We start from the raw sequence: 10,706 nt of genomic DNA, 5'->3' as shown, positions 1-10,706 counted from the left end.
TGGATTAAATTTTTTGATGACCCAATAGAGAGCTTCGACCTGATTATATTGAGTGTAAAATCACTGCTGCATCTTCTATAGTACCGGCGATATGCGAGTTTGAAATTTTATATAATGTTTTTGTAAAACATGTTTCCAAGGATGTATTACATTGTTTCAACAATCAAAGTGGTTATTTCAAATCTCCACGACGACGACTACAATCAAGCACAAATAGATTGTTTACTTTATTGTTATGAGATTTTCCATGGTAACTAAGCATGAATATTACACATGGATTAAATTTTTCCGGATGAGCCCATAGAGAGCTTCGACCTATTTACATTGAGTGTAAAATCACTGCTGTATCTTCTATAGTAACGGAGATATGCTAGTTTGAAATTATATATAATGTTTCTTTAAAACAAGTATCCAAGGATGTATTACATTTTTTCAACAATCAAAGAGGTTATTTCAAATATCCACGACGACGACTACAATCATGCACAAATTGATTGCTTACTTTATTGTTATGAGAGTTTCCATGGTAACTAAGCATGAATGTTAGACATGGATTAAATTTTTCCTGTTGACCCAATAGAGAGCTTCGACCTGATTACATTGAGTGTAAAATCACTTCTCTATTTTCCATTGTAACGAAGATATGCGAGTTTGAAATTTTATATAATGTTTTTGTAAAACGTGAAGGCTTTGGATGTATTATATTGTGTCAACATTCAAAGTGGTTATTTCAAATCTCCACGACGACGACTACAATCATGCACAAATTGATTGCTTACTTTATTCTTATGAGAGTTTCCATGGTAACTAAGCATGAATATTAAACATGGATTAAATTTTTTTGATGACCCAATAGAGAGCTTCGACCTGATTATATTGAGTGTAAAATCACTTCTGTATCTTTCATAATAACGGATATGTGCGAGTTTGAAATTATATATAATGTTTTTGTAAAACATATTTCCAAGGATGTATTACATTGTTTCAACAATCAAAGTGGTTATTTCAAATCTCCACGACGACGACTACAATCAAGCACAAATAGATTGTTTACTTTATTGTTATGAGAGTTTCCATGGTAACTAAGCATGAATATTACACATGGATTAAATTTTTCCGGATGAGCCAATAGAGGGCTTCGACCTGATTATATTGAGTGTAAAATCACTGCTGCATCTTCTAGAGTACCGGAGATATGCGAGTTTGAAATTTTATATAATGTTTTTGTAAAACATGTTTCCAAGGATGTATTACATAGTTTCAACAATCAAAGTGGTTATTTCAAATCTCCACGACGACGACTACAATCAAGCACAAATAGATTGTTTACTTTATTGTTATGAGATTTTCCATGGTAACTAAGCATGAATATTACACATGGATTAAATTTTTCCTTTTGAAACAATAGAGAGCTTCGACCTGATTACATTGAGTGTAAAATCACTTCTGTATTTTCCATTGTAACGGAGATATGCGAGTTTGAAATTTTGTATTATGTTTTTGTAAAACGTAATAGCTTAGGATGTATTATATTGTTTCAACAATCAAAGTGGTTATTTCAAATCTCCACGACGACGACTACAATCATGCACAAATTGATTGCTTACTTTATTGTTATGAGAGTTTCCATGGTAACTAAGCATGAATGTTAGACATGGATTAAATTTTTCCTGTTGACCCAATAGAGAGCTTCGACCTGATTACATTGAGTGTAAAATCACTTCTCTATTTTCCATTGTAACGAAGATATGCGAGTTTGAAATTTTATATAATGTTTTTGTAAAACGTGAAGGCTTTGGATGTATTATATTGTGTCAACATTCAAAGTGGTTATTTCAAATCTCCACGACGACGACTACTATCATGCCCAAATTGATTGCTTACTTTATTCTTATGAGAGTTTCCATGGTAACTAAGCATGAATATTAAACATGGATTAAATTTTTTTGATGACCCAATAGAGAGCTTCGACCTGATTATATTGAGTGTAAAATCACTTCTGTATCTTTCATAATAACGGATATGTGCGAGTTTGAAATTATATATAATGTTTTTGTAAAACATATTTCCAAGGATGTATTACATTGTTTCAACAATCAAAGTGGTTATTTCAAATCTCCACGACGACGACTACAATCAAGCACAAATTAATTGCTTACTTTATTGTTATGAGAGTTTCCATGGTAACTAAGCATGAATGTTAGACATGGATTAAATTTTTCCTGTTGACCCAATAGAGAGCTTCGACCTGATTATATTGAGTGTAAAATCACTTGCTGCATCTTCTATAGTACCGGAGATATGCGAGTTTGAAATTTTATATAACGTTTTTGTAAAACATGTTTCCAAGGATGTATTACATTGTTTCAACAATCAAAGTGGTTATTTCAAATCTCCACGACGACGACTACAATCAAGCACAAATAGATTGTTTACTTTATTGTTATGAGATTTTCCATGGTAACTAAGCATGAATATTACACATGGATTAAATTTTTCCGGATGAGCCAATAGAGGGCTTCGACTTGATTATAGTGAGTGTAAAGTCACTGCTGTATCTTCTATAGTAACGGAGATATGCGAGTTTGAAATTTTATATAATGTTTTTGTAAAACATGTTTCCAAGTATGTATTACATTGTTTCAACAATCAATGTGGTTATTTCAAATCTCCACGACGACGACTACACTCAAACACAAATAGAGTGTTTACTTTAGTGTTATGAGAGTTTCCATGGTAACTAAGCATGAATATTACACACGGATTAAATTTTTCCGGGTGAGCGAAAATAGAGCTTCGACCTGATTACATTGAGTGTAAAATCACTGCTGCATCTTCTATAGTACCGGAGATATGCGAGTTTGAAATTTTATATAATGTTTTTGTAAAACATATTTCCAAGGATGTATTACATTGTTTCAACAATCAAATGGTTATTTCAAATCTCCACGACGACGACTACAATCATGCACAAATTGATTGCTTACTTTTTTGTTATGAGAGTTTCCATGGTAACTAAGCATGAATGTTAGACATGGATTAAATTTTTCCTGTTGACCCAATAGAGAGCTTCGACCTGATTACATTGAGTGTAAAATCACTTCTCTATTTTCCATTGTAACGAAGATATGCGAGTTTGAAATTTTATATAATGTTTTTGTAAAACGTGAAGGCTTTGGATGTATTATATTGTGTCAACAATCAAAGTGGTTATTTCAAATCTCCACGACGACGACTACAATCAAGCACAAATAGATTGTGTACTTTATTGTTATGAGAGTTTCCATGGTAACTAAGCATGAATATTACACATGGATTAAATTTTTCCGGATCAGCGAATAGAGAGCTTCGACCTGATTACAATGAGTGTAAAATCACTGCTGCATCTTCTGTAGTGTCGGAGATATGCGAGTTTGAAATTTTATATAATGTTTTTGTGAAACATGTTTCCAAAAATGTATTACATTGTTTCAACAATCAAAGTGGTTATTTCAAATATCCACGACGACGACTACAATCAAACACAAATAGATTGTTTACTTTAGTGTTATGAGAGTTTCCATGGTAACTAAGAATGAATATTACACATGGATTACATTTTTTCGGATGAGCCAATAGAGGGCTTCGACCTGATTATATTGAGTGTAAAATCACTGCTGTATCTTCTATAGTAACGGAGATATGCGAGTTTGAAATTTTATATAATTTTTTTGTAAAACATGTTTCCAAGGATGTATTACATTGTTTCAACAATCAAAGTGGTTATTTCAAATCTCCACGACGACGACTACAATCAAACACAAATACATTTTTTACTTTAGTGTTATGAGAGTTTCCATGGTAACTAAGCATGAATATTAAACATGGATTAAATTTTTTGATGACCCAATAGAGAGCTTCGACCTGATTATATTGAGTGTAAAATCACTGCTGCATCTTCTATAGTACCGGCGATATGCGAGTTTGAAATTTTATATAATGTTTTTGTAAAACATGTTTCCAAGGATGTATTACATTGTTTCAACAATCAAAGTGGTTATTTCAAATCTCCACGACGACGACTACAATCAAGCACAAATAGATTGTTTACTTTATTGTTATGAGATTTTCCATGGTAACTAAGCATGAATATTACACATGGATTAAATTTTTCCGGATGAGCCCATAGAGAGCTTCGACCTAATTACATTGAGTGTAAAATCACTGCTGTATCTTCTATAGTAACGGAGATATGCTAGTTTGAAATTATATATAATGTTTCTTTAAAACAAGTATCCAAGGATGTATTACATTTTTTCAACAATCAAAGAGGTTATTTCAAATATCCACGACGACGACTACAATCATGCACAAATTGATTGCTTACTTTATTGTTATGAGAGTTTCCATGGTAACTAAGCATGAATGTTAGACATGGATTAAATTTTTCCTGTTGACCCAATAGAGAGCTTCGACCTGATTACATTGAGTGTAAAATCACTTCTCTATTTTCCATTGTAACGAAGATATGCGAGTTTGAAATTTTATATAATGTTTTTGTAAAACGTGAAGGCTTTGGATGTATTATATTGTGTCAACATTCAAAGTGGTTATTTCAAATCTCCACGACGACGACTACAATCATGCACAAATTGATTGCTTACTTTATTCTTATGAGAGTTTCCATGGTAACTAAGCATGAATATTAAACATGGATTAAATTTTTTTGATGACCCAATAGAGAGCTTCGACCTGATTATATTGAGTGTAAAATCACTTTGTATCTTTCATAATAACGGATATGTGCGAGTTTGAAATTATATATAATGTTTTTGTAAAACATATTTCCAAGGATGTATTACATTGTTTCAACAATCAAAGTGGTTATTTCAAATCTCCACGACGACGACTACAATCAAGCTCAAATAGATTGTTTACTTTATTGTTATGAGAGTTTCCATGGTAACTAAGCATGAATATTACACACGGATTTAATTTTTCCGGGTGAGCGAATAGAGAGCTTCGACCTGATTACATTGAGTGTAAAATCACTGCTGCATCTTCTATAGTACCGGAGATATGCGAGTTTGAAATTTTATATAATGTTTTTGTAAAACATGTTTCCAAGGATGTATTACATTGTTTCAACAATCAAAGTGGTTATTTCAAATCTCCACGACGACGACTACAATCAAGCACAAATAGATTGTTTACTTTATTGTTATGAGAGTTTCCATGGTAACTAAGCATGAATATTACACATGGATTAAATTTTTCCGGATGAGCCAATAGAGGGCTTCGACTTGATTATAGTGAGTGTAAAGTCACTGCTGTATCTTCTATAGTAACGGAGATATGCGAGTTTGAAATTTTATATAATGTTTTTGTAAAACATGTTTCCAAGGATGTATTACATTGTTTCAACAATCAAAGTGGTTATTTCAAATCTCCACGACGACGACTACAATCAAACACAAATAGATTGTTTACTTTAGTGTTATGAGAGTTTCCATGGTAACACATGGATTAAATTTTTCCGGATGAGCCAATAGAGGGCTTCGACTTGATTATAGTGAGTGTAAAGTCACTGCTGTATCTTCTATAGTAACGGAGATATGCGAGTTTGAAATTTTATATAATGTTTTGTAAAACATGTTTCCAAGGATGTATTACATTGTTTCAACAATCAAAGTGGTTATTTCAAATCTCCACGACGACGACTACAATCAAACACAAATAGATTGTTTACTTTAGTGTTATGAGTGTTTCCATTGTAACTAAGAATGAATATTACACATGGATTACATTTTTTCGGATGACCCAATAGAGGGCTTCGACCTGATTACATTGAGTGTAAAATCACTGCTGCATCTTCTATAGTACCGGAGATATGCGAGTTTGAAATTTTATATAATGTTTTTGTAAAACATATTTCCAAGGATGTATTACATTGTTTCAACAATCAAATGGTTATTTCAAATCTCCACGACGACGACTACAATCATGCACAAATTGATTGCTTACTTTATTCTTATGAGAGTTTCCATGGTAACTAAGCATGAATATTAAACATGGATTAAATTTTTTGATGACCCAATAGAGAGCTTCGACCTGATTATATTGAGTGTAAAATCACTGCTGCATCTTCTATAGTACCGGAGATATGCGAGTTTGAAATTTTATATAATGTTTTTGTAAAACATGTTTCCAAGGATGTATTACATTGTTTCAACAATCAAAGTGGTTATTTCAAATCTCCACGACGACGACTACAATCATGCACAAATAGATTGTTTACTTTATTGTTATGAGATTTTCCATGGTAACTAAGCATGAATATTACACATGGATTAAATTTTTCCGGATGAGCCCATAGAGAGCTTCGACCTAATTACATTGAGTGTAAAATCACTGCTGTATCTTCTATAGTAACGGAGATATGCTAGTTTGAAATTATATATAATGTTTCTTTAAAACAAGTATCCAAGGATGTATTACATTTTTTCAACAATCAAAGAGGTTATTTCAAATATCCACGACGACGACTACAATAAAGCACAAATAGATTGTTTACTTTATTGTTATGATAGTTTCCATGGTAACTAAGCATGAATATTACACATGGATTAAATTTTTCCTTTTGACCCAATAGAGAGCTTCGACCTGATTACATTGAGTGTAAAATCACTTCTGTATTTTCCATTGTAACGGAGATATGCGAGTTTGAAATTTTGTATTATGTTTTTGTAAAACGTAATGGCTTAGGATGTATTATATTGTTTCAACAATCAAAGTGGTTATTTCAAATCTCCACGACGACGACTACAATCATGCACAAATTGATTGCTTACTTTTTTGTTATGAGAGTTTCCATGGTAACTAAGCATGAATGTTAGACATGGATTAAATTTTTCCTGTTGACCCAATAGAGAGCTTCGACCTGATTACATTGAGTGTAAAATCACTTCTCTATTTTCCATTGTAACGAAGATATGCGAGTTTGAAATTTTATATAATGTTTTTGTAAAACGTGAAGGCTTTGGATGTATTATATTGTGTCAACAATCAAAGTGGTTATTTCAAATCTCCACGACGACGACTACAATCAAGCACAAATAGATTGTGTACTTTATTGTTATGAGAGTTTCCATGGTAACTAAGCATGAATATTACACATGGATTAAATTTTTCCGGATCAGCGAATAGAGAGCTTCGACCTGATTACAATGAGTGTAAAATCACTGCTGCATCTTCTGTAGTGTCGGAGATATGCGAGTTTGAAATTTTATATAATGTTTTTGTGAAACATGTTTCCAAAAATGTATTACATTGTTTCAACAATCAAAGTGGTTATTTCAAATATCCACGACGACGACTACAATCAAACACAAATAGATTGTTTACTTTAGTGTTATGAGAGTTTCCATGGTAACTAAGAATGAATATTACACATGGATTACATTTTTTCGGATGAGCCAATAGAGGGCTTCGACCTGATTATATTGAGTGTAAAATCACTGCTGTATCTTCTATAGTAACGGAGATATGCGAGTTTGAAATTTTATATAATTTTTTTGTAAAACATGTTTCCAAGGATGTATTACATTGTTTCAACAATCAAAGTGGTTATTTCAAATCTCCACGACGACGACTACAATCAAACACAAATACATTTTTTACTTTAGTGTTATGAGAGTTTCCATGGTAACTAAGCATGAATATTAAACATGGATTAAATTTTTTGATGACCCAATAGAGAGCTTCGACCTGATTATATTGAGTGTAAAATCACTGCTGCATCTTCTATAGTACCGGCGATATGCGAGTTTGAAATTTTATATAATGTTTTTGTAAAACATGTTTCCAAGGATGTATTACATTGTTTCAACAATCAAAGTGGTTATTTCAAATCTCCACGACGACGACTACAATCAAGCACAAATAGATTGTTTACTTTATTGTTATGAGATTTTCCATGGTAACTAAGCATGAATATTACACATGGATTAAATTTTTCCGGATGAGCCCATAGAGAGCTTCGACCTAATTACATTGAGTGTAAAATCACTGCTGTATCTTCTATAGTAACGGAGATATGCTAGTTTGAAATTATATATAATGTTTCTTTAAAACAAGTATCCAAGGATGTATTACATTTTTTCAACAATCAAAGAGGTTATTTCAAATATCCACGACGACGACTACAATCATGCACAAATTGATTGCTTACTTTATTGTTATGAGAGTTTCCATGGTAACTAAGCATGAATGTTAGACATGGATTAAATTTTTCCTGTTGACCCAATAGAGAGCTTCGACCTGATTACATTGAGTGTAAAATCACTTCTCTATTTTCCATTGTAACGAAGATATGCGAGTTTGAAATTTTATATAATGTTTTTGTAAAACGTGAAGGCTTTGGATGTATTATATTGTGTCAACATTCAAAGTGGTTATTTCAAATCTCCACGACGACGACTACAATCATGCACAAATTGATTGCTTACTTTATTCTTATGAGAGTTTCCATGGTAACTAAGCATGAATATTAAACATGGATTAAATTTTTTTGATGACCCAATAGAGAGCTTCGACCTGATTATATTGAGTGTAAAATCACTTTGTATCTTTCATAATAACGGATATGTGCGAGTTTGAAATTATATATAATGTTTTTGTAAAACATATTTCCAAGGATGTATTACATTGTTTCAACAATCAAAGTGGTTATTTCAAATCTCCACGACGACGACTACAATCAAGCACAAATAGATTGTTTACTTTATTGTTATGAGAGTTTCCATGGTAACTAAGCATGAATATTACACACGGATTAAATTTTTCCGGGTGAGCGAATAGAGAGCTTCGACCTGATTACATTGAGTGTAAAATCACTGCTGCATCTTCTATAGTACCGGAGATATGCGAGTTTGAAATTTTATATAATGTTTTTGTAAAACATGTTTCCAAGGATGTATTACATTGTTTCAACAATCAAAGTGGTTATTTCAAATCTCCACGACGACGACTACAATCAAGCACAAATAGATTGTTTACTTTATTGTTATGAGAGTTTCCATGGTAACTAAGCATGAATATTACACATGGATTAAATTTTTCCGGATGAGCCAATAGAGGGCTTCGACTTGATTATAGTGAGTGTAAAGTCACTGCTGTATCTTCTATAGTAACGGAGATATGCGAGTTTGAAATTTTATATAATGTTTTTGTAAAACATGTTTCCAAGGATGTATTACATTGTTTCAACAATCAAAGTGGTTATTTCAAATCTCCACGACGACGACTACAATCAAACACAAATAGATTGTTTACTTTAGTGTTATGAGAGTTTCCATGGTAACACATGGATTAAATTTTTCCGGATGAGCCAATAGAGGGCTTCGACTTGATTATAGTGAGTGTAAAGTCACTGCTGTATCTTCTATAGTAACGGAGATATGCGAGTTTGAAATTTTATATAATGTTTTGTAAAACATGTTTCCAAGGATGTATTACATTGTTTCAACAATCAAAGTGGTTATTTCAAATCTCCACGACGACGACTACAATCAAACACAAATAGATTGTTTACTTTAGTGTTATGAGTGTTTCCATTGTAACTAAGAATGAATATTACACATGGATTACATTTTTTCGGATGACCCAATAGAGGGCTTCGACCTGATTATATTGAGTGTAAAATCACTGCTGCATCTTCTATAGTACCGGAGATATGCGAGTTTGAAATTTTATATAATGTTTTTGTAAAACATGTTTCCAAGGATGTATTACATTGTTTCAACAATCAAAGTGGTTATTTCAAATCTCCACGACGACGACTACAATCAAGCACAAATAGATTGTTTACTTTATTGTTATGAGATTTTCCATGGTAACTAAGCATGAATATTTCACATGGATTAAATTTTTCCGGATGAGCCCATAGAGTGCTTCGACCTAATTACATTGAGTGTAAAATCACTGCTGTATCTTCTATAGTAACGGAGATATGCTAGTTTGAAATTATATATAATGTTTCTTTAAAACAAGTATCCAAGGATGTATTACATTTTTTCAACAATCAAAGAGGTTATTTCAAATCTCCACGACGACGACTACAATCAAGCACAAATAGATTGTTTACTTTATTGTTATGAGAGTTTCCATGGTAACTAAGCATGAATATTACACATGGATTAAATTTTTCCTTTTGACCCAATAGAGAGCTTCGACCTCATTACATTGAGTGTAAAATCACTTCTGTATTTTCCATTGTAACGGAGATATGCGAGTTTGAAATTTTGTATTATGTTTTTGTAAAACGTAATGGCTTAGGATGTATTATATTGTTTCAACAATCAAAGTGGTTATTTCAAATCTCCACGACGACGACTACAATCATGCACAAATTGATTGCTTACTTTATTGTTATGAGAGTTTCCATGGTAACTAAGCATGAATGTTAGACATGGATTAAATTTTTCCTGTTGACCCAATAGAGAGCTTCGACCTGATTACATTGAGTGTAAAATCACTTCTCTATTTTCCATTGTAACGAAGATATGCGAATTTGAAATTTTATATAATGTTTTTGTAAAACGTGAAGGCTTTGGATGTATTATATTGTGTCAACATTCAAAGTGGTTATTTCAAATCTCCACGACGACGGCTACAATCATGCACAAATTGATTGCTTACTTTATTCTTATGAGAGTTTCCATGGTAAC

This window comes from Lepisma saccharinum, unplaced genomic scaffold (assembly GCF_977018435.1).
Source record: "Lepisma saccharinum unplaced genomic scaffold, izLepSacc3.1 HAP1_SCAFFOLD_89, whole genome shotgun sequence".
In the NCBI taxonomy this organism is placed as follows: Eukaryota; Metazoa; Arthropoda; class Insecta; order Zygentoma; family Lepismatidae; genus Lepisma; species Lepisma saccharinum.
This window is presented reverse-complemented; position numbering follows the sequence as displayed.